This window comes from Triticum aestivum, chromosome 1D (genome assembly GCF_018294505.1).
Source record: "Triticum aestivum cultivar Chinese Spring chromosome 1D, IWGSC CS RefSeq v2.1, whole genome shotgun sequence".
Classification (NCBI taxonomy): Eukaryota; Viridiplantae; Streptophyta; class Magnoliopsida; order Poales; family Poaceae; genus Triticum; species Triticum aestivum.
Window position 1 is genome coordinate 43,608,813 of NC_057796.1, and position 26,198 is coordinate 43,635,010.

Here is a 26,198-nt window from a genome sequence, read left to right on the forward strand (position 1 = left end):
GGCCGGAGTTGGGGAAGAAGACCTCCTCGAGGCCTTCCCAGTGGCTTGGCGTGGTTCTGGTGGGATGGAGTGATGGTGCGTGGTCGAGATCGAGCTCGGGGCCTCCTTTTATAGTCGATCCGAGGTGGTGGCCGTGAACGGGATAACGCCGGCGAGCAATTACGGCGAGGCAGAGGTCGGGCAGGAGGTTTAGGCGGTTGGGCATCATCGTGATGGTCTACTGGTACCGTTTCTCAGCTAAAACCTCGGTCGGACTTGGGTAATACTCCGGCCCTCGACGGAACGGCTGTACGGGCACGGCGGCGGCAGGGAGCGCGCTCCGTGCCTTCCGGTTCACGACGATGGCTCTGCAGCATGCACAGGGAAGGGGACGGCCACGCGGTGGCCTCTGGTGGCTTGGGCGGTGCTGGACGGTGCCGTCCCTCGCTGCGCCTCTCTGGCAGCCGCAGCGGGTGCTGCTGCCGCCGCTCACGGGGCGATGCACCTCGGCCAGCTCGCCGCCGACGTCCGCAACCTTCCAGGCGACCGTGCAGCGCGGTGGATAAGAAGGAGGAATAGGGAGCAAGGCGCCACTGTAGTTACTGGCAAGATCGACGTGAGGTTCTGATGAAAACGACACTGACACCTGAAACTGTTTCTCTGAAACTCTGAACTTCGACAAGAACAGTGCATGGCAGGTGTTCGACGATATGATTTGGGCACGAGGAAAAATTTTCTGGAGCAGGGACTTGGTGAGGTGACCTCTTGATGCATCGAGAGGCTGCCTGATTTTTCTCAGATTTTTAGGAGAAGAAAACAAATGAATTTCACCAAATTTTGCAAATGTGGTCCAAACTTGCAGCAAGCACATTTTGAAAATTTTGAACTGGGGACCAGTGGTTCTTCCTGGATCTTGGTTGAGGGTCCTAGGGACTAGCCAGGGAAACTTGTTTGGAGACAAAACTCAAAGGAAAACTAGTGGTTCCTTTGTAAATTTCTAAGGGCCAAAATAGGAGACAGAAAAGATTTTTGATTAAAAATAAATGGAGATAAAATCATGGGGAGTTAACTTGCTGGATTTGAAGCTTGTCTTGACACCAAGTGGGAAGATGGCTTTTGGGAGGGGGATTTCAACTTAGGTTATGGCAAGAGATAAATTTTGAAAGGGAAAGGATCACCTCATAAGCCATAGGGCTATTTATAAAAGAAAGATTTTCAAAAACTTTCCCAATGAAAAACATTTGTGTTGAGTCAACACAAGATGAAAAACCCTTAAGACCAAAGATCAAGTTTTGGATGAACCCAGAGAAAATACTTGTCATAAAAGAAATTTTTTGAGGGGGAGGGTCCTTTAAAAAAAATTTAAATGACCTCCTTCAAATCAAATAAAGAATTTGATAAAACCCAATAAAAATTTTTTTGGCTGTCACAGTTTGGAAGTTGGCTCAACGGGGTTTTCATTGTCTTCGGCATCGTTTGGAGTATTGTTTTCACCTGTGCCGGTATTGCTGTTTTTTCTACGGCGTGATTTAGAACGGCGCCGCTGACGCCGGTTCTTTGGCTGTATCTCAGGAGATTTATCCTCGACTAGGTCTTCGTTGTCATTACCGTTATTCTCTTTGGATGTATCCACCATATACACATCATACGAAGAGGTGGCCGACCAGCGTCCGGTAAACGGCGGGTTTTGGGCCTGCTCGTCTCCTGCATCGTCGCCCATACCGTCGATGTCTTCGGAGCCGTAATCAAGCATATCTGTTAAGTCCTCAATAGTGGCTATGAAGGGGGAGGTGGGTGGGAAGTGAAATTCCCCGTCATCAACCCCCAATTCAAACCGGATATAATTCGGCTGTGGGTCCCCTGCTAAGGAGAGGGTTTTCAATTAGTTTAGCACATCTCCTAAAGGTGAGTGCCGGAAGATGTCCGCGGCGCTGAATTCGACGACCGGGGCCCGACCGGGCTCGATGGGTGCGGACGCGCGTGGTTCAGAACCTGTGGCCGAAGACGAATCCGAGGTTCCGGTGACATAGGTCATGCTCGCGGTTGGGTCTGTCTGCGGCTCCAGCACCGCTGAGTCTGCGGCTCCCGTGGCGGGGTTCAGCTTCCCTTCCTCGAATGGCGCAATCTGACATTTACCTGCTTTTATTTCTTGTTGAAATTCTTTGTCAAGTGGCATCCGTACACAGCGATATGCCTTAAAATATGCCAGGGGCTTCGTTTTACCCATAACACGGCAATAAAGTCCGAACACCTTCATGGAAGTTCGGCATCCAGAACCTATAGCTTTATATGCATTAGCTCCGAATCATGTCTTGGGTCAATAGTTGGGTTTGCCCAGCTCCCATGTTTTGGTACCTTACGTTCCGCTATATCGGCTAAGGTAGCACTGGGAGAACTACTGCGATTGTGTCCCGGTTCTTCCGGACGAGCACCTCAGTAGAGAAAGACGAAAACTGACTGTCATGATACGGCGAGAGCTGGTCAGCTGTTCGAGAGGTCACAAAATCTTTAAGGATTTCTCCCGCATAATGCCATAACCAATGCAGTGTGCGATGGATCGGTTTTTCCTTCGATCAGGTTCTTATAGAGCCCCTAGTATGGTCTTCCGAACACCAGGGGCTGCGCCTACCTTACTAGCTAAGTGAGAGTGATAAAGCCCTATAGTCTGATTGCCTGGTTCATTGTGTTGAGCACCTCCTTCGAAGGACCCAAAACTGGGATAAAGAGTGCTCAGGTTTATCCTGAACACCCCGGTACTTCTTACGTGGGGGCAGAAGCCGACGACTGGCCAACTCTTAGGTTTAACATATAAAACGGCTGCATGGGAGGGTAAACTTTTATATAACAGGCAACAAATAAATGACCTTGTTCAAACATTACAAAGGACAACCTGATTGGCATTCATGGAAATATAATGTCCTTCGTGCATAGCTCCGCTGCAAGGTAGGATCCTTTTAGGACACCCTCATAATATAATTCCGGCTTGCGGTGCTCCTTCCCCTCTAGCAGTCCTTCGGTCAGCAGCTTTTTAGCATCCATCTTCCCCCAGTGCACCTTTGCACGGGCGAAGGCCATTCGTGCACCTTCTATACAGACCGACCGCTTGATGACGTCAAGTCGAGGGCAAGCGCTTACGAGCCGCTTCACGAGCCCGAAGTAGCTGCTTGGAATTGGCTCGGCAGGCCATAGCCGGATAGCCAAATCTTTCGTGGCTAGTTCCGCCGCCTTATGCAGTTCGATCAGCTGTTTTAGTTGATCGGTAAAAGGTACCGGATAATTCGGTGCCAAATACTGCGACCAGAAGAGCTTATTTGCATTGTTCCTTTCTTCGGCTCGGTAGAATTGGGTGGCATCTGATATGCTGCGGGTAGCTCGGCAAATACCCCTGAGAAATCCAGATTCAAAATTAGAAACATAGTTTTCCCCTCAAATACTTGTTTTACATGGAAAAAGCCTTACCCGCCGCGATCTTTCTCGCCTCTTGGATCCCCTGCAGGGCGCTTTGAGTTTCCCCCCGGGCATCGCTCGTGGCCTGATGCGCCTTGGTGAGTTCGGATTCTTTCTCCATTAAACTCTGCTCCAAGGTCTCGCATTTCCTCACGGCCTCTTGCAGCTCTTGCTGAGCTTTAATAACCCTGGCCTCGTGCTTCTCAGGAAGAGCCTGCTCTGTGGCTGCCTTTTTCTCAGCCTCGGCCACGGCCTTCTTCAGGGCCTCGACTTCGGTCACAATCCCTAGCGCAAATCATGAAACTTATTTCACACTGAAAATTCATTCGCAATAAATCAAGCAGCTACTCATATCATCAAGATAAATCAAGCAGGAAGTAGGGTATTACCTCCATCGAGAGGGCCCGAACCTGGGTAAACATCATGTCCCCCGCCTCCTGTTACCATCCGCCTTAGACGCACAGTTCGGGACCCCCTACCCGAGATCCGCCGGTTTTGACACCGACACCCGGTGCCGGCGCTGCTGGCCTCCCCGGCGGACTCCGACCACTGGGCAAGCTCCTTCTCCTCCACGGCCGCTGCGGCCTCGTCCACTACGCTGCCAGCGCTGCCGGCCTCCTTGGCGAGCTCCGCCTCCACCGCCCTGGCGGCGATGTAGTCCAGCTCCGCCTGGGTGGTGTCCTGGATAAGCAGCGGCTCCTTGCGGATGTATATCTCTGCCAAGCCATCAAAGAACTCTTGCACCTGCTCCTCCGGCGGCGGGGCCCAGTTCTGGACGGGACCGTACACACTGCAGTCCGGCATCATGGGGATGATGTTGGTCTGGCGCGAGTTGTTGCTCAGAGGGACCACCCCCGCCGGCAACCCAAACAAGGGCCCCTTTATGACCTTGCCGGCCTTCGCAGCCTTGCCGGATCTCTCTGCCCAGCCTTCGTGGTTCACGTCAAGCTGAAAGAGATCCGCTGGCAGAAGTGAGCGTGCCCCATCACCGTGAAGTTGTGATTGAGGCCGGGGAGAAGCCTCATGATGTCAGCCGCGTTCTGGAAAAGCCAGGCCGGCCTCCCCTTGTTGTGCAGAGGGGCGATTCGCCGGCGGAGGAAATCCGCCCCAATCATCTCCAGGGTGAGCCCGACAACGGTGAGGCGGTGGATCCTGGTGGTGGCGGTCTCGAGCTTGTCGTCCTGGGCATCGACGTCGCCCTAGTCGTTCCTGCGAACCGGCGGCGCCTGGCGGACCCGGCAGAACTCTTGCGGATCGTCCTCCTCAATCCAGCACCACCGGCCCCGCCATTCTTCCCACCTCTCCTTCTGGGCACCCTCTGGGTACGTCCCTTGGGACCTTGGACAGGTGACGTAGCCAGAGATGGCGCCCCCTTCTGGATTCGAGGGTAAAAATAATGGCGGAAGAGCGCCGTGTTGGGAAGAACTCCGGCGAAGCCCTCACAGAGGTGGGTGAACAGAGCCATGCACGCCACGGCGTTTGGAGTAAAATCCAGAAGGTGGAAGCCAAATGTGTGCATGATATCGTTGAATAAATCAGAGAAAGGGGGGCAAAGGCCGCAAGAAAAGTAATCGACAAAGAACGGGTACCGATTCGGGACGGCCTTGGCGCAATTGGCGGGGATGACAAGCGTGGCTGGATGCCCCGTCGTCTCCCCCCCCCCCCGTCTTGCACCCCCATAGGGGCTCGAAGCAGTCCCGGAGCTTGAACACGTCGACCGTCGAGGGGAAGTAGGCGAGCTTTGTCCGCCGCGCCGCCAACTTGCTCTCCGGCGGCTCGCTCGTCCCGACGTCCTTGGCCGCTCCCTTGCCCCTGCTGGTCTTGGGTGCCATGGTGGCTGCGAAGAGCAAGGGACAGAAGACAGCAAAGACACAGCGGCGGCGGGCGAAGGCGAAAGCTTGGGAAGGAAGGAGAAGGGGACGGCGGTTCCGAGATTGAAGAAGATACAGGGGTAAATGAGCAGCGCGCCCGCAGTTATTCCTTTTTACGGGGAAGGCGCGGGCCGCCTCTTTTCCCATTAACTGTGATGTGACGCATGCCTGCGGGAACCGCCCCACGCATGACCCCCATGTCACACACACCCCTCCAAGTCGCGCGTTCAACGCGGGTCGTGTGGAAGCGCAGCGGACAAAACAGTTACTGCTGTAAAATCCGCCCCACCTGCCCGTGCACCGTTCTGGGCCTGGCCCAACAACGCGTCGCGCTTATGTGTGGCCCAGGCCCGGGAGCTCCTGTCGGTGTAAAAAAGTAGGGGCTCTCCTTTTGACCCCTTTACTTGTGCACGGCCAGTCAGAGCCACGCGCCACGGCCACACCTAGCAAGGCAGAAGAGGAAAGCCGGAGAGAAGCCGAAGCCCGAGACAAACAAGACAACGCCAAGACCGAGAACCCAAAGAGCAGAGGGGCGAAGCAGGTTCCCCCGGCAAGACCCTTGCCGGGGCAGCTCGCCCAACACCAGCGGAGTAAGCCACCCTTGAGCCCAAGGGTTCCAAACGCCGCCAACGACTACGTTGGAACCAAGGCTCGGGAGGCACCTCTGTGGTGGCATGCAGATATTTTTCAAGATCGTAAACATGTGAGATCAGATGAGGACCAGAAGAAAGTGACCCTCGGCGGGATCCCAGCTGAGGGAATCCAAAAGACCCCGGGCAAGCGCCTTGCCGGGGATGACTACAACGCCACGGCAAGACCCTTGATGGGGCCCCGGCAAGGCCCTTGCGGGGGACATCAGCGGGGCCACTGCCAGGCCCGCACCAACCAAGGCTCCACCGCCGTCCCGAAGCAGCTGCTAGCTCAACCAGCTGGGTAGGCACCTGCATGGCGATGGGCGGCCTCTACACCAACTCAGCAAGCACCTGCGTGGTGGCATGCAGATCTTCGTGAAAGCTCCACCACCGCGCCACCTCAGCAGCCTGGCTGCCTACATGGCGCCGCATGCATCGCTGGCCTAGGCGCGTGTCGAAGCAAGGCGAGGCGGCGACGGACGGAACGGGCCTCGTTCCCGTCCCCGGTAAAGCTAAGGGACACCTAAGCGATACATTAAATGCGTCTTGTCGTGTAATACGGGCGATAAGCTCGCAGCACTGTAGACCTTTCTGAGGGAGTCCTGGATTGGGGGGTCCTCGGACAGCCGGACTATATACTTCTGCTGGTCTGTTGGACTATGAAGATACAAGACTCAAGACTTCGTCCCGTGTCCGGATGGGACTCTCCTTGGCATGGAAGGCACGCTTGGCAATACGGATATGTAGATCTCCTCCCTTGTAACCGACTCTGTGTAACCCTAGCCCCCTCCGGTGTCTATATAAACCGGAGCGTTTACTCCGTAGGACAACAACAATCATACCATAGGCTAGCTTCTAGGGTTTAGCCTCTACGATCTCGTGGTAGATAACCTCTTGTAATACTCATATCATCAAGATCAATCAAGCAGGAAGTAGGGTATTACCTCCATCGAGAGGGTCCGAACCTGGGTAAACATCGTGTCCCCCGCCTCCTGTTACCATCCGCCTTAGACGCAAAGTTCAGGACCCCCTACCCGAGATCCGCCAGTTTTGATACCGACATTGGTGCTTTCATTGAGAGTTCCACTGTGTCGTCACCGTAAGGCTAGATGGCTCCTTCGATCATCGGCAACGATGTGATCCAGGGTGAGGTTTTCCTCCCCGGACAGATCTTCATATTCGGCGGCTTCGTACTGCGGGCCAACTCGCTTGGCCATCTGGAGCAGATTGAGAGCTACGCCCCTGGCCATCAGGTCAGGTTTGGAAACTTGAACTATACTGCCGACATCCATGGAGACATGATCTTCGACGGATTCGAGCCCATGTCAGGTGCGTCGCACAATCACGACGAGCATGACTTAGCTCTGCCGTCGGACAGTGTTCGGGAGATCACACCTGCAACTACCCCGGCCCTCAATCCGGAACAAATTGCGCCATCTGAGGACGGGTGGATGGACCCCGCCACGGAGGCCGCACACTCAGTGGCGATAGAGCCGAATACTGACTTCATCTCTTATGAGACCTGTGTTGCCGATCCCTTGGATTCGTCCCCGGCCATGGGCTCCGAACCGCCTGCATCTGCGCCCATCGAATCCGATTGGGCACCGATCATGGAGTTTACCTCCGCGGATATCTTTCAGCACTCGCCCTTTGGCGACATGCTAAACTCGTTAAGGTCTCTCTCCCTGACAGGAGACCCTTGGCCAAACTATGTCCGGCTAGAATGGGATGCGGACGACGAAGAAATTCGCTCCCCACCCACCACCCACTTAGTAGCCACTGTCGACGATCTAACCGACATGCTCGATTTTGACTCCGAAGACATCGACAGTACGGACGACGATGCAGGAGACGAACAAGAACCACCGCCCATAGGGCGCTGGACAGCCACTTCATTACACGATGTATATATGGTGGATACACCCAAAGAAAACAATGATGAGGAACGAAAGGATGCAGCGAAGGATAGCTCCTTTGAGAAGCAACCAAAGCGACGGCGTAGGCGCCGCTCCAAATCCCGCCTCGGCAAAAACAGCGATAACAACGCAAGAAAAAATAACACTCCGGTCGACTCCGGAGGAAGCGACGACCACATTGACCCAGCGATAGAGCAGGATGAACCAGCGAACGGCGAACATAGTACGGAGCCACTGTCCGATCACGTCGACGCCGAGGATAAAGCTCATCAACCTCTCTCCGGAAAGGAAAACAGTCCGGACGACAACGCACTCATCATCCCGGAAAGGCACCTGGAACAAGAGAACCTCCATAGAAGGCTTATTGCCACCGCGAGGAGTCTGAAGAAGCAGAAGCAAAGGCTTAAGGCCGCTCAGAATACGCTCAACAGTAGATGGAACAAAGTGCTTGACAACGAAGAAAAGTATGGTGGCAGTCGCCACACAAAGAGCTATCCAAAGCGCAAGCTGTTACCTGAATTCGATGAGGAGGCCTTAGAGCCCACACAGCCAAAAAATAAAACGGCCGACCGGTCGGATCGACCACCTCGTGGCCGCGATAGGGCGGCTAACGAGGCCGCACATAAGTCAGCACACGATCCAAGCAAGGACTTGCATCAAAAGGCCGGCATAACCAGATCCATCTACGGATCTAGGAAGCGCGCTTCGGCGCATAATCAAAAGCCGAACACTACAACCGTCAGAACACCATGACACATCCAAATACAGGGGTGCCGCGCACCCCCTATGTTTCACCGGTGAGGTGCTGGACCACGAATTTCCAGAGGGATTCAAACCCGTCAACATAGAGGCGTATGACGGAACAACAGACCCTGGGGTCTGGATTGAGGACTTCATCCTCCATATCCATATGGCTCGCGGAGACGATCTCCACGCCATCAAATACTTGCCCCTCAAGTTAAAAGGACCAGCTCGGCACTAGCTGAAGAGCCTCCCTGAAAATTCAATTGGAAGTTGGGAGGAGCTTGAGGATGCTTTTAGGGCTAACTTTCAAGGGACCTACGTCCGATCTCCGGATGCAGACGATTTAAGTCATATAATTCAACAGGCCGGAGAGTCAGCCCGAAAGCTTTGGAACAGATTTCTCACTAAGAAGAATCAAATTGTCGACTGCCCGGACGCCGAAACCTTAGCAGCTTTCAAACACAGCGTCCGAGACGAATGGCTCGCCAGACACCTCAGCCAAGAAAAACCAAGGACAATGGCAGCCCTAACAAGCCTTATGACCCGCTTTTGCGCGGGCGAAGATAGCTGGCTGGCACATAGTAGCACTAGCGACCCAGGCACATCCGAAGTCAGGGATGGTAATGGAAAACCACGACGCAGTAAAAGCAAGCGTTGAAATAACGAAGACAGCCCAGACAACACGGCGGTAAACGCCGGATTTAGGGGCTCTCGACCCGGTCAGCAGAAAAAGCCTTTCAAAGGCAACAGAGATGGGCCGTCCAGCCTAAACAAGATTCTAGACAAATTATGTCAGATTCATGGCACCTCCGATAAACCTGCAAATCACACCCACAGAGAATGTTGGGTCTTCAAGCAGGCCGGCAAGTTGAACGCCGAACACAAGGGGAGGGATACACCAAGTGAAGACGAGGATGAGCCTCGCCAGCAAAGCACTGGGGGACAGAAAAAATTCCCACCAGAGGTCAAAACAGTGAACATGATTCACATAACAAAAGGAAGAAGCAAACATGCACTCCGAGACATATGCACCGTAGAGCCCGCCACCCTTAAGTCCAACCCTTGGTTGGCCCACCCGATCACTTTCGATCGCAGGGATCACTCGACAAGTACCGGCACGGAGGATTGGCCGCCTTGGTGCTAGGCCCAATTATCGACGGATACCATCTCACCCAAGTCCTCATGGACGACGGCAGTAGTCTTAATCTGATATATCAGGACACAGTCTGCAAAATGGGGATAGACCTGACAAGAATCAGCCACAACAATACTACCTTTAAAGGAGTAATACCAGGCCCAGAGGCCCACTGTACGGGCTCTCTAGTACTAGAGGTTGTATTCGGTTCTCCCGACAACTTCCGAAGTGAAAGGTTAACCTTCGACATCGCTCCATTCTGAAGCAGCTATCAAGCACTACTCGGAAGAATAGCTTTCGCTCATTTTAGTGCAGTACCGCATTACGCTTCTCTTAAGCTTAAAATGCCCGGACCACGTGGCATCATCACAGTTAGCGGAAATGTTGAGCGTTCTTTACGCGCGGAGAAACGTGTGGCGGCTTTAGCGGCCGAACACTAAATGGCCCCTCCAATCAGAATAAACGATCGGTCGTCAAGACCGCGGACAAGGCTAGACGAGTCCGGCGCATCACTAGCTGTAATAGCTTAGATAAACCAGAGATTGGTTTGATGGATATACCCCCATAGGCGGTACCAGGGGCTTCCCACATGTAAAAAGGACTACAATTCGGCTTGACCTTACTTATCTTGAATTTTAATGGTTTATTGAGAATAACCAATTTTTCGCACGACAACTTTGACCTAAGTTCTTCTCTTTTACAGATGACAATCGTGCTACACCCTTCCAGGATACGGCACAACGGAGACATAGGCGCAGACGTGCAGCAGGGCCTTGCTCAAAGGTTTCTTTTTAGAAGACCCTGTGTAAACCTTTTTTACTGTCTCTTGTTGCTTCACATCGTCCGGATACTCAGTATAACCGAGAGGGATTCTGACGTTATTGGCATTTCGCCACGTCAGAATAATGCACGTACCTGGACACTTGGGGTTCATTATCAAGGGCGTTACTCAGCCCGGTATATGTTGTAAAGACCGAATACCTTAGGGAGTGATCGGCGTCGCGAGTTTGGCCTTATATGCATCAGCTCCGAATCATGTCTTTGGTCAAATGTTGGGTTTTCCCGGCTCCCGCGTTTTGCTACCTTACGTTCCGCTCCATCGGCTAAGGTGACACCGGGAGAACTACTGCGATTGTACCCTAGTTCATCCGGACGAGCACCTCAGTAGAGAAAGCCGAAAACTGACTGTCATGATAAAGCGTGAGACTGGTCAACCACTCGATGACTCATCGGAATCTTTGGGATTCCTCCGCATTAACGAAGGACCGGTTTCCCTGGTCATGTACTTATGCGCACCGTATTCGGATAGCCGCGAAAATACCAGGGGCTATATCATAGCCCCACTGTCAAACTCCTATGGTTAAGTGAAAGTGTTAAAGCAATATAGTCCGATTGCCTCGTTCGCCGCGCTACCACCTACTTCATGGACCAAGACATTGGATCAAGTGTGAAGACGCGCTTTTGCGAACACCCTCGCATTATATGCGTGGGGGCTGAAGCCGACGACTGCAAACTTTCAGGATATATATATATATACATACATAAACGACCGCACAGGAGGAACAATAATACTTTCAGGCAAAAGTATAAAAAAAACTTTATAATTCAAATAACATTGTTCTTACGATTGGGATACATGTCATTAGAACATGATACTCTTTGAGCACTGAGCTTTTATTAAACGAGTGCCTTCTAAGACTTCTTCAAAATAGTGCTCGCCCGATACCCAGCCTACCGCCGAACGCTGGGATGCAATAGCGGTGGCCTCCATCTCTGCCCAGTATGTCTTGACACGGGCAAGAGCCATCCGCGCACCCTCTATGCACGCCGACCTCTTCACGGCATCGATATGCGGCACAGCACCAAGGAATTGTTGCACCAAGCCAAAATAACTATTCGGCTTTGGTCCTTCCGGCCAAAGATGATCCACAACAGACCTCATGGCAAGCCCGGACAACCTATGGAGCTCGGCCCATTCGGCCATTTGCTCATTTAATAGCAGCGGACGCGCCGGAGCATTGAACTGCGACAAGAACAACTTTTCTACTTCGTGATCTTTTTGATATGCGAAAAACTTGGTCGCATCAGCAGCACTTGCTGCCAAATCCAGGTACGCGTCCGCAGAACTCCATAATTGATCCAGAAGGGCATACTTAGGATCTCTAAACTTTGTCCGCAACAAAAAGGGCTTCCCAGCCGTGATATTTCCGGCTGGACGTAGCTCCTCCTTCGCCACTCTGATTTTAGAGCAGGCTTTCTTGGCTGCTACCGTGGCTTTCTCCAGGTCCGCCGTCTTCGTTTGGTTTTCCTTTTCAAGAAGCTTATAACGGTCGGCGGCATCTTTCAGCTCAACAGCCATCTCGACTATTTTCTCTTTGCTCTGGGAATGCGCAGCCCGTTCGGCTCTTATCTCTTCGACCGCCTTTAGGGCGGCCGCATCAGTCCTCCTGGCTTGTTCCTTGGCTCGGGCAAGTTCCGCCCGAAGGGTCTCCACGGCGGCAGCTCCATCTGTAGTCACAGCATATTATAGATACTAGCATCATGCTCCTCTTAATATGTGTTGATCATAGGAGAATACGTACCCTGTGCCTCGTCTAGCCGCTTGTTTACAAGCACGATGTCGGCATCTGCCGCATCAAGTTGCCGCTTCAGTTCGGCAAACTCCCCAGTTCGGCAAACTCACGAGGCAGGGAGGCACGGGGAGGCGTTTCGCTCTCCATCATCTCCGGAAGAAGATCCCCCGAAGATGAACTCTGTCGAGAAGGGCTACGATCCGAACTACAAGACATACATCTCGGTTATTGTTCTCAGAAATGAAGCAGGATATATTTACTATAAAGCACTTTTGTTTACTTACAGCTCGGTGGAGGGCTGGTCCCCTTGCGGGTAATGTGCGGTAAGGATGCCCTCCGGGGTAGGGCCCTCTGACAAAGGTTTCTTCCCTCGTTTGAAAACCATTGTTTCCAAGTCTTCAGAGGCGGCCCTCTTCCTTCCTTGGGGAGAGAAAATTTTAGATTCTTCCCCCCGGTTATCCTCCTTCTCGGAGGCACTAATTCCCCCGGTCTGGATGAATAATGAGTGCAGCCCGCATTCGGCTGCTTTGTTCCTCCCTTTATCTTCCCCTGATGGCGCTTGATAAGGCGCAAGCTCAAGCATCCTGGCTAGTACTGGATCCGGTGGGCCTTCGGGAAGGGGGGCCGAACACCTGATCATCTTCGCCTTTTTTATCCAGCCCTGGTCAGAAGGCGACTTTTCAGAATGATGTTGTGGTAAATTAAAAGACAATGTGTTCGTCCATGGAATTACTTACTTGGGTATCTGGACGGTTGCAACTTAGGCCCGCATCCTCGGTGGTGTCCGGACACTTCATTTGTGATCCGAAGAACAATCCGTACATCTCTTCATGCGTCATGCCGAAGAAGTGCTGAATAGTCCGTGGTCCTTCCGAGTTGAACTCCCACATACGGAGAGGTCGACGTTTGCAAGGCATGACTCAACTAACTAGCATGACCTGCATTACCTTGTCAAGGCTGACATCTCTCTTGAGGAGATCTCGGATGCGACTCTGCAATGTCAGCACATCATTTGCTGGCCCCCAGTCCGCCCCTTGTTGACCCTTGATGCCAGTTGTGGCAGGGGGCCCGAGCGGAAAGCAGGGGCGGCAACCCACTTAGTACCACGGGGAGTTGTGATGTAAAACCACTCCTGTTGCCATAAGCTGGACACCTCCGGGAAGGAACCCTTTGGCCATGGAGCATCGGTGCCTTTGCTTATTATGGCACCTCCGCATTCTGCGTGTCGCCCATTAATCATCTTCGGCTTCACATTAAAGGTCTTGAGCCATAAGCCGAAGTGTGGGGTGACGTGGACGAAGGCCTCACACAGACGATGAACGACGAGATGTGAAGGATGGAATCCGGGGCCAGATCATGGAAATCTAGCCCGTAATAGAACATGAGCCCTCTAACAAAGGGATCTAGACTAAAGCCTAGCCCTCGGAGGAAGTGGGAGACAAATACGACACTCTCGTTAGGCTCGGAAGTGGGGATGACCTGCCCTCGAGCATGCAGCCTGTGCGAAATTTTGGCGGTCAGATACCTGGCCTCTGTTAGCTTCTTGATGTCCTCCTCTGTGACGGAGGAGGGCATCCACCGACCTTGAAGGTTGGATCCGGACATGATTAAAGGTCCGAAGCGCCTAGCCTGAGCCTTGGGTGTTGGAACTCGAGGTGGGGGAAGGATTCGATTGAGCGCGAGAAGAAAGGGACAGGCCTTGGCCCCTTTATAAAGAGGGTGAATATCAAGCGTCCTCTGCGTGGCCGTTTGGAACTTGCCTATAATCGAGGAGTCATACCAACAGGCACGATTGGGTTACCCATACCCGTATTGATGACAATCCCGTGAAAAAAGGGACATGATCTCTGCCTCGGCAGGACGTGCCAATAAAACCGCCTCGCAACACGTGCAGTAGCAGGCTCAGAAAAACGGTTCGTCATGACCAGACCACTGCAGTACGTCACGTTATGAAAAGCTGTCAGCAGATTAGATTTGTGGAAATATTATTCTCTCTACGGTGGTATGTGGAATTTGTTTTGCAGAGCCGGACACTATCCTTGTGTTCAAAATCTTCTATAGAGTATTCGGAGGAGGAAACCACCTTGCAATGCCGAAGACAATCTGTGCGCCGGACTCATCGTCATTGAAGCCTGGTTCAGGGGCTACTGAGGGACTCCTGGATTAGGGGGTCCTCGGGCAGCCGGACTATATACTTCTGCCGGACTGTTGGACTATGAAGATACAAGACTCAAGACTTCGTCCCGTGTCCGGATGGGACTCTCCTTGGCGTGGAAGGCAAGCTTGGCAATAGGGATATGTAGATCTCCTCCCTTGTAACCGACTCTGTGTAACCCTAGCCCCCTCCGGTGTCTATTTAAACCGGAGGGTTTAGTCTGTAGGACAACAACAATCATACCATAGGCTAGCTTCTAGGGTTTAGCCTCTACGATCTCGTGGTAGATCACCTCTTGTAATACTCATATCATCAAGATCAAGCAAGCAAGAAGTAGGGTATTACCTCCATCGAGAGGGCCCGAACCTGGGTAAACACCGTGTCCCCCGCCTCATGTTACCATCCGCGTTAGTCGCACAGTTCGGGACCCCCTACCCGAGATCCGCCGGTTTTGACACCGACACTTTCCACCTCCTGTGTGCCACTGTGGCAGCCCCTTTCGACTATAAAAGGAGTCCCATGGCATACTGGAGAGGGATTCGGCTCGTTTGGGCAAGTTACACCCCGTAGCTAGCTCAAGAACACAACAACACTCAATACATCACCAAAGCAGGACTAGGGTATTACGCATCCTCGCGGCCTGAACCTGGGTAAACGATCCGTGTGCTTCCTGTTAGACCTGCTCTTCTCACAACCCCGTGCCCCGGCAACTGTAGTAGGGATTCTTGTGATCCCATAGGTGTCGTTTCCCCCGATAGCGGGTAAGGCTTTTATTATGCAAAGCAGGTATGTGAAGAAGAGGTATCTCTTACTAACCCGGATTTGGAGTTCTCCAGGGGCGTTTGCGGATCTGCTGCGTAGTGTTTCTGACGCTGCGGAATTCTTCCGAGCCGAAGAGGGGAGCTCAACGGAGAAGCTGTTCTGGTCGCAATACCTTGCGCTAGAACATCCGGTGCCCTTTAGCGACCAGCTAAAATAGCTGGTCGAACTGGATAGGGTGGCTGAACTAGCGATGAAGGATTTAATAATCCGGTTGTGGCCTGCCGAAGCTATACCCAGCAGCTAGTTCGGGCTCGTGAAGCGGCTGGTCAATTCCTGCCCCCGGCTTGATGTCATCATGCGGTCGGTCTGCATCGAGGGTGCGCGGATGGCCTTTGCCCGCGTCAAGGTGCAGTGGGCGAAGATAAACGCCGTCAAGCTCGCGACCGAGGGACCGCCCGCTAGCAAGGAACACCGGATGGCCGAGCGGTATTTTGATGATGTCCAGGAGGTATCCCGTACTATAGCGAAGCAATGTGCGAAGGACATTATTTTTGAATGAATACATTCATGTTATCCTGTCCTGTATGGGGAAACAAAGCTGATATGTAATATAATGCTTGCTATTATTTATCATTATTTAGAATTTTACCTCCTGTGCGGCCGTTTTTATTAAATCTGAGAGTTGGCCAGTCGTCGGCTTCAGCCCCGACTAATTAGTACGGGGGTGTTCGGGATGGAATCTAAACACTCTTGATCCAAAAATTTGGTCCTTGAAGGAGATGTTTAGCGCAACGAACCAGGCAATCGGACTATGTGGCGTTATCACCCTCACTTAGCCATAGGAGTTTGACAATAAAAATGTTGGCGCAGCCCCTAGTTAGCATTTTAATCCGGACTAGGGTGTTATAAACACCTGATCGGGCTGAGGCCGATCCGTCGCATAATGCGGAAAAAATCATGAAGGATTTGTAACCTTCGAACAGCTGACCGGCTTACGCCGCATCATGACAGTCAGTTTTCTGCTTTCTCTATTGAGGTGCTCATCTGGATAAACCAGGACACAATCGCAGTAGTTCTCCCTTTACTACCCTAGCATATAGAGTGGAACGTAAGGTAGTAAGCACAGGTGCCGGGTGAGGGAGTCCTAGATTAGGGGGTCCTCGGACAGCCGGACTATATCCTGTGTCCGGACTGTTGGACTATGAAGATGCAAGATTGAAGACTTCGACCCGTGTCCGGATGGGACTCTCCTTGGCGTGGAAGGCAACCTTGGCAATACGGATATGTAGATCTCCTCCCTTGTAACCGACTCTGTGTAACCCTAGCCCCCTCCGGTGTCTATATAAACCGGAGGGTTTAGTCCGTTGGACAACAACAATCATACCATAGGCTAGCTTCTAGGGTTTAGCCTCTACGATCTCGTGGTAGATCAACTCTTGTAATACTCATATCATCAAGAATAATCAAGCAGGATGTAGGGTATTACCTCCATCGAGAGGTCCCGAACCTGGGTAAACATCGTGTCCCCCGCCTCCTGTTACCATCCGCCTTAGAGGCAGCAAACGGAGAATCAGAAGATGACAATTACATGCCTCTCTCCGAAGACGAAGCAAGCCTCGGCGACGAAGAATTTATCGTGCCTGAGGATCCCGTCGAGCAAGAGCGCTTCAAGCGCCGGCTTATAGCCACAGCAAACAGCCTGAAGAAAAAGCAACAACAGCTTCGAGTTGATCAAGATCTGCTACCGGATAGATGAACTGAAGTCCTGGCAGCCGAGGAATACGAACTCGAGCGCCCAACCAAGAGTTACCCAAAGCGCATGTTGCTACCTCAACTCGAGGAGGAAGCATTGAAACCTACATTACTAGCATATGATGCGGCTGATCGGCCACGTCGTGGCTGAGACAGAGAGGCATATCAGCCCGAAGTCCAGCCCGCACCCTGCCGCCATTCAAACAAAAATACCAAGGCCCGGGGCAACACGCGGGACCTGCGAGACGTATTGGAAAACAAAGGAAAACATGCAAGATCGATCTACGAATCACGGGGTCGCGCCCCAACACGTGACGATGATCGTCACACCGGATACACTAAAAGCAAATCCGGCCGGGCCGAATACAGCAGACAAGAATCGTATGAACTGCGCCGTGATATAGCCTGGCACAGAGGCGCCGCACACCCCCTATGCTTCACTGATGAAGTAATGGATCACGAATTCCCAGAGGGTTTTAAACCCGTAAACATTGAATCATATGATGGTACTACAGACCCCGCGGTATGGATGGAAGACTTCTTCCACCACATCCACATGGCCCGCGGGGATGATCTACATGCCATCAAGTATCTCCCGATAAAACTCAAAGGGCCAGCTCGGCATTGGCTCAATAGCTTGCCGGCAAACTCCATCGGAAGCTGGGAGAGCCTGGAAGATGCATTCCTGGAAAATTTCCAAGGCACTTATGTGCGACCGCCGGATGCTGATGATTTAAGTCATATAACTCAGCAGCCAGGGGAATCGGCCAGGAAATTTTGGACCCGGTTCCTAACTAAGAAGAACCAAATTATCGACTGTCCGGATGCAGAGGCCTTAGTGGCATTTAAGCATAACATCCGTGACGAGTGGATCGCCCGACACCTCGGCCAGGAGAAGCCAAAGTCCATGGCAGCCCTCACGACACTTATGACCCGCTTTTGAGCGGGCGAAGATAGCTGGTTGGCTCGTAGTAACAATACAGCAAACAAACCTGGCACGTCAGTGGCCAGGGATAGCAATGGCAAACCACGACGCAACAAACACAAGCGCCGCAAATATGGTGAAAACGCCGAAAATATAGCAGTTAATGCCAGGTTTAGGGGCTCAAAATCTAGTCAGAGGAAAGGGCCACCCAAAAATAACAAGTCGGGTCCATCCAGTCTGGACTGCATACTCGATCGCCAATGCCAAATTCATGGCACCCCAGGAACGCCAGCCACCCATACCAGCAGAGAATGCTGGGTCTTCAAACAAGCCAGCAGGACAGGCGCCAAAAACGGAGAAGGGGTTCTCAAAGCGACCATGGCGACGAAGAGCCCAGATCACCGAATACAGGAGGGCAAAAGAAATTTCCCCCGCATATTCAATCGGTGAATGTGGTAAATACCACACAAATTCCCAACTCGGACCGGATATGCACCCTTAGGGATGCAGACTTAACGGAACTAGTCGTCCCACAATATATACTAGGGCCGGTCACCTTCAACCGCACGGATCGTTCGGTTAACGCCAATAAGGGCAATCCAGCCGCACTAGTCCTACCCAATAATTGACGGGTTCCACCTCACTCGAGTCCTTATGGACGGAGGCAGCAGTCTAAATCTGCTTTACCAGGACACAGTGCGCAAGATGGGCATCGATCATTCGGTGATCAAACCCACTAAAGCCAGTTTTAGAGGCATTATACCAGGTGTGGAACCCAGTTGTACAGGCTCCATTGCCCTTGAGGTAGTCTTCGGAACACCAGAAAATTACCGTACCGAAGAGTTAATCTTCGAAATCGTCCCTTTCCGCAGTGATTATCAGGCACTACTCGGACGAACCGCGTTCGCTCAATTCAACGCAATGCCACATTACGCCTACCGTAAACTCAAGATGCCCGGTCCACGCGGCATCATCACGGTCAATGGCAAGGCCGAACCTTCCTTTGGCACCAACAAGTACACCACTGCCTTAGCAGCAGAAGCAACGAGCAGCACCTTGCAGCCGAACCTCGAGTCGACGTCCAGGCTCCCGGACACTGTCAAGGGATTCCGAACTACTTCGCGGAGTGATAGCCCGGCTCGTCCAGGGCTCAACTAAACACTCCGGCGAAGGCCAGGACAGGCCGCACTCAGCGGCTCAACCGCTCTCCGGCACGCAAACATTTCTTACATTTCCTTCGCAGGCTCACCTTCGTGCCGACCAGGACGGGCTATACGGAGACAACTTGAACGTGCCAGGGAATCCTTAGACATTCCCTGCAATGACCATCCGGCTATATTACGGATCTGCACTCAGCCTCTTCCCCCTGGTCTCAGCAGGTTCCGCAATCATATTCCTTTTTTATCACATTACTTGTACTCATACGCATAGATGTACTATTCATCTACAACATGTGGATTTATATGACGTTTATCTGCTGTTATTTCTTATTGAAATTCTTTTGTCAAGTGGCATCCGTACACAGAGATATGCCTTAAAATATGCCAGGGGCTTCGTTTTGCCCATAACACGGCAATAAAGTCCGAACACCTTCATGGAAGTTCGGCACCCCGAACCTATAGCATTATGTGCATCAGCTCCGAATCATGTCTTGGGTCAATAGTTGGGTTTGCCCAGCTCCCATGTTTTGGTACCTTACGTTCCGCTATATCGGCTAAGGTAGCACTGGGAGAACTACTGCGATTGTGTCCCGGTTCTTCCGGACGAGCACCTCAGTAGAGAAAGCCGAAAACTGACTGTCATGATACGGCGAGAGCTGGTCAGCTGTTCGAGAGGTCACAAATTCTTTAAGTATTTCTCCCGCATAATGCCATAACCAATGCAGCGTGCGATGGATCGGTTTTTCCTCCGATCAGGTGCTTATAGAGCACCTAGTACGGTCTTCCGAACAACAGGGGCTGCGCCTACATTACTAAAGCTCCTATGGCTAAGTGAGAGTGATAAAGCCCTATAGTCCGATTGCCTGGTTCGTTGTGCTGAGCACCTCCTTTGAAGGACCCAAAACTGGGGTAAAGAGTGCTCAGGTTTATCCCGAACACCCCCGTACTTCTTACGTGGGGGCAGAAGCCGACGACTGGCCAACTCTCAGGTTTAACATATAAAACGGCCGCACAGGAGGGTAAACTTTTATATAACAGGCAACAAATAAATGACCTTGTTCAAACATTACAAAGGACAACATGACTGGCATTCATGGAAATATAATGTCCTTGGTGCATAGCTCCGCTACAAGGTAGGATCCTTTTAGGACACCCTCATAATATAATTCGGGCTTGCGGTGCTCCTTCCCCTCTGGCGGTCCTTCGGTCATCAGCTTTTCAGCATCCATCTTCCCCCAGTGCACCTTTGCGCGGGCGAAGGCCATTCGCGCACCTTCTGTACAGACCGACCGCTTGATGATGTCAAGTCGAGGGCAAGCGCTTACGAGCCGCTTCACAAGCCCGAAGTAGCTGCTTGGAATCGGCTCGGCAGGCCATAGCTGGATAACCAAATCTTTCATGGCTAGTTCCGCCGCCATATGCAGTTCGATCAACTGTTTCAGTTGATCGGTAAAAGGCACCGGATAATTCGGTGCCAAATACTGCGACCAGAAGAGCATATCTGCAATGTTCCTTTCTTCGGCTCGGTAGAATTGGGAGGCATCTGATATGCTGCGGTGTAGCTCGGCAAATCCCTTGAGAAATCCGGATTTAAAATTAGAAACATAGTTTTCCCCTCAAATACTTGCTTTACATGGAAAAAGCCTTACCCGACGCGATCTTTCTCGCCTCTTGGATCCCCTGCAGGGCGCTTTGGGTTTCCCCCGGGCATCGCTCGTGGCCTGATGCGCCTTGGTGAGTTCGGATTCTTTCTCCGTTAAACTCTGCTCCAAGGTCTCGCATTTCCTCGCGGCCTCTTGCAGCTCCTACTCAGCTTTAATAACCCTGGCCTCGTGCTTCTCACGAAGAGCCTGCTCTGTGGTTGACTTTTTCTCAGCCTCGGCCACGGCCTTCTTCAGGGCCTCGACTTCGGTCACAATCCCTAGTGCAAATCATGAAGCTTTTCAGACCGAAAATTCATTCGCAATAAACGGGAGCAAGACTTGTGCATACCTTGTTTATCTCTCAACTGCATTCTCAATTGGGAAAGTTCTTCTTTGGTCCGCTCCAGACTTTGATTCAGTCCAGAGATCTCCGCAGTATGAGGGGCAGCAACCGCTACAGACGCCTGCTTATAACAGAGGAGAAATCGATGTCATTCAATGAGTCTTCCTGCGATCATAAATTCGATCCTCAGTACGGTTCTTTCTTTCACCGAACAGTGTATCAGGGGCTACTATCTATACTATGACACTCTTCGAAAACTCATAAAATATACCTCAAAGCCTCTTATAAGGCTGATACAGGCTTCATTCAGACCACTCTCAGCTGACTGAATCTTCTCAATCACCGCACCCATAAGGGCACGGTGTTCATCAACGATGGAGGCGCTCTTCAGCGCCACCAACAAAGCATCTGACACCTCTGGTTGGACAGAGGTCGTCGATGGAACAGGCACGCCCCCTCCAGCCGAGGGAGGTTGCCTGCTTGATTCTGGAGCCGTATAGATCTCCGGAATCGCATCCGGCTGGGAGCCAAACTCAGGATGGCCCCCGCCGTCAGCTCCCATGGGAATCTTTTCCCCCATGTGTCCGGCCCCTGAGGTTTGACCTCTAGGCACCGCCTTCACGGTCTTTTCCTCTCCTCCTTGGCCGGGGTCCTTCTGGGACGAAGCCTCGATGTTATGCACCTGTTTGGAGGAAGGGGCCTTTGGGGGCATCCCGCTCTCCATAGCATCTGAGCTCAGCGAATCCTCTGATGAGGATTGTTTGGTACGGGACCTCGCCGGACTACAAACAATATGGCTTAGGTTATAATACTATGCCATGATGAGTTTGGACGCCTAAAACGTACTCGTTTATATACTTATGAGTTCACCAGGGGCTGGGCCCTGGGATCCCATGTGGGGCCGCTGTCGGCGGCGGCAGTGGACTCCTCCGGAAGAGGAGCCTTTCCCCTTTTGGGCAGCTCGGCCTCCAAGTGTACGGAGGCCGTCCTCTTCTTTCTTCCCCCCGTAGGGGATTCATCTTCCTCCTCCTCCTCGTCCTCTTCGGAGGCGGAATGGGCATCAGAGCCTTCGGATATTGTGTCCGAAGTGCTGCGGCGGCGAAGGCCGCCCTGGGTCTTTTTGGCCTCCTTCTCGGCCGTCTTCTTCGGCACCTTGTAAGGCGCCGGGACCAGCATCTTCGTCAGAAGTTGGACGGCCAGTTCTTCGGGCAGCGGGGCCGGACAATGGATCCGCTCCGCCTTCTTCGTCCAGCCCTGGGAGATTTGTATAAAACACGTTAAGCGCTTATTTTGTATTACGCGGATAAAAAAGTTTTGATGACTTACCGAACTTGCAGGCGGGACAGTTGGTACCCGCGGTCCTCGGCGGAGTCCGGCCATGATTTGCTGGACTTGAAAAGCACCTTCCAAATGTCCTTGTGCGAGGAGCCGAAAAGCTCTCGCAAGGGTTTGTGCCTGGCCGGATCAAATTCCCATAGATTGCAAGTCCGGTGTCGACAAGGCAGGATCCGGCAAACTAAAATCACCTGGACTACATTGACAAGTTCAATGTTCTTGTCTCCGATATCTTTAACGCGCATCTGGAGCACCGACAGTTCATCGGACGAGGACCAGTCCAGGCCTTTCTTGACCCAGGATGTAAGCCGCAGGGGGGCGCAGCTCGATGATATAAAACCATTGTTGTTGCCACTCCTTGACAGAATCATTAAAGGTTCCCGTTGGCCATATGACGCTGGGCATCTTGCTCACCATAGCGCCCCCGCACTAGGCGTGCTCGCCGCCCACCACCTTGGGCTTCACATTAAAAATCTTCATCCATAAACCGAAGTGCGGCGAGATGCGGAGAAAAGCCTCGCACATGACAATGAATGTCGAGATGTTGAGGAAGCAATTAGGGGACATATCGTGAAGATCGATCTGATAGTAACACATGATGCCGCGAATGAACGGGTGGAGGGGAAACCCTAGCCCGCGGACAAAGTGAGGGAGGAATACAACCCTCTCGTGGGGTTCTAGAGTAGGGACGATCTGTCCCGCCGTCGGGAGACGGTGGCTGATTTTCTTGGGCAAGTACCCGGCCTCCCGAAGCTTTTTGATATCCTTCTCTCAGATGGTAGAGGCCATCCATTTGCCTCCTGCTCTGGATCCGGACATCTTCGGAAGGCCTTTTGTGGGCAGAGAAGATGAACGCTTGGGCGCTGGAGCTTGGGCGGAGGGGAATGAATTGGGAAGTAGAAAGCGTGGGTGCGAAAGGGAGTCCTTATCCCCTTATAAAGGCAGCAGGGATTCTGCGCCTCCCCACTTGCCTGGTAAAACCGCTTATTCCCCGAGCCCGTAATTAATGGCGCGGTTGGGTTACCCACGCCCGTATTGATGAGAATCCCGTGATAAGGGGACACGATCTCTGCTTCAACAAGACGTGCCAAGAAAACCGCCTCGCAATATGTGCGGCGGCTGGTTGTGAAAAACGGTTCGAATAATAACCGGGTCGTGATGTGATGTCATGCAGAATGTGTCAGTAGATTAGATTTGTGAAAGCATTATTCTCTGTACTGTGGTATGTGGAATTTGTTTTGCAGAGCCGGACACTATCCTCGTGTTCAAAATCTTCTATGGAGTATTCGGAGGAGGAACCCGCCTTGCAATGCCGAAGACAATCTGCGCGCCGGGCTCATCGTCATTGAAGCCTGGTTCATGGGCTACTGAGGGAGTCCTGGATTTGGGGGTCCACGGACAGCCGGACTATATCCTTTGTCCGGACTATTGGACTATGAAGATGCAAGATTGAAGACTTCGACCCATGTCCGGATGGGACTCTCCTTGGCGTGGAAGGCAAGCATGGTAATACGGATATGTAGATATCCTCCCTTGTAACCGACTCTGTGTAACCCTAGCCCCCTCCGGTGTCTATATAAACCGGAGGGTTTAGTCCATAGGACAACAACAATCATACCATAGGCTAGCTTCTAGGGTTTAGCCTCTACGATCTCGTGGTAGATCAACTCTTGTAATACTCATATCATCAAGATCAATCAAGCAGGAAGTAGGGTATTACCTCCATCAAGAGGGCCCGAACCTGGGTAAACATCGTGTCCCCCGCCTCCTGTTACCATCCGCCTTAGACGCATAGTTCGGGACCCCCTACCCAAGATCCGCTGGTTTTGACACCGACACCGAGCAACCCAACTATTGACCAAAGACATGATTCGGAGCCAATGCATATAATGCTAAAATTCAGGGCGCCGAACTGCACTGTAAAAGTGTTCGGACTTTGTTGCCATAGTATGCAGCATAATGAAGCCCCTAGCAAATTAAAGTGTACCAAAGTGTACGTGTGCAATCGATAAGGATAACGAAATAAAATGAGAATGTAAGCTAATGCCACATAAGTTGGGCCGCAAATAGTTCTAGTTGTAATTTGATTGATACGTTAAAAGTATTTGTACAAGTAGTGCGATAAGCAACCTGGCCATTTAACATGCCAATACCAAGGGGGAGCTGCATGCGGGTCCTGAAAACAGGTAGGACGATCATCAAAGAGAAAGTCTAGAGATTTCCCCACACGTCTGTGCCGCCTGCCACCTTGGTGTATCCGTCCCTCGAAAGGTCCGATGAACAGGCCACCGCTAGGGGTCTGGAAAAGAAACCTGAAAATATATAAAAGGAAAAGTGAAAGTATGTGTGTCCGGGGAAGGTCAAAGCCGTATTGTGGACCACAGTCTGGTTATGCCTCCGTCTCTGCCCATGGTATTTTGAGTGCATAGTTATGTGTGTGCGGTACGTATGCCGCCATTTGGTCAGCACTGAGATGGAGGCCGAATTGCTAGTGTGACTCCTGACCAGCCGTACTTTCAAGCTATGGAGTAGTCCGGACTCGTTTGACAGTGTCCGGGAGCTTGGCCGCTGAACTAAAATTCTGCCTTAAAAGGCCGCTCTGTACTTCCGCTGCCAGGGCCGCAGTGTGTTCTTCAGTACAGAGGGAACGCTCCGTGTTTCCATTGACTGTTATGACCCCGCGTGGTCCGGGCATCTTGAGCTTGAGATAAGCGTAGTGTGGCACCGCATTAAATCGAGCGAATGCGGTTCGTTCGAGCAGTGCGTGGTAGCCACTGCGGAAGTGGACGATATCGAAGATCAACTCTTCGCTTCTGAAGTTGTCAGGGGACCCGAAGACAACTTCCAGTGTGATTGAGCCTTTACAACGAGCCTCTACACCTGGTATAACTCCTTTAAAGGTAGTTTTGGTGGGCTTGATCCTTGATGGATCGATGCCCATTTTGTGCACTGTATCCTGATAGAGCAGGTTGAGGATGCTGCCACCGCCCATGAGGACTCGCGTCAGGTGGAATCCATCAATTATTGGGTCGAGGACCAGTGCGGCTGAACCGCCATGACAGATACTAGTCGGATGATCCTTGCGATCGAAGGTGATCGGGCATGACGACCATGGATTAAATTTTGGGGCTATTGGCTCTATCGCATAGACGTCCATGAGTGCGCGCTTGCATTCCCTCTTGGGGATATGGGTAGCGTATATCATGTTCACCGTTTTGACCTAAGGGGGAAACTTCTTCTGTCCCCCTGTGTTCGGTGGACGGGGCTCCTCGTCATCATCCTCGCTTTGCGACCCCTTCTCCTTGTTCTCTGCATTTATCTTGCCGGCCTATTTAAAAAGCCAGCAACTTCTGTTGGTGTGATTAGCTGGTTTATCGGGGGTGCCATGTATCTGGCATGGGCGATCGAGTATGCGGTCCAAGCTGGATGAGCCCAAATTGTTCGTTTTGAACGGCTTCTTCCGCTGGCCGGACATGAAGCCACTGAATCCGGCATTGACCGCCGTGTCGTCGGTACTATCACCGTTGCTTCGACGCTTGTGTCTATTGCGTTGGGGCTTGCCCTTGCTGTTTCTGGCTTCCGAAGTGCTAGGTTCGCTTGAATTGTTACTGCTACGGGCTAGCCAGCTATCTTCACCCGTGCAAAAGCGGGTCATAAGCGCCGTGAGGGCTGCCATGGACTTCGGCTTCTGTTGGCCGAGGTGTCGGGCGAGCCATTCGTCCCGGATGCTATGTTTAAAAGCCGCTAGGGCTTCGGCATCCGGACAGTCGATGATCTGGTTCTTTTTGGTTAAGAACCTAGTCCGGAATTTCCTGGCTGACTCTCC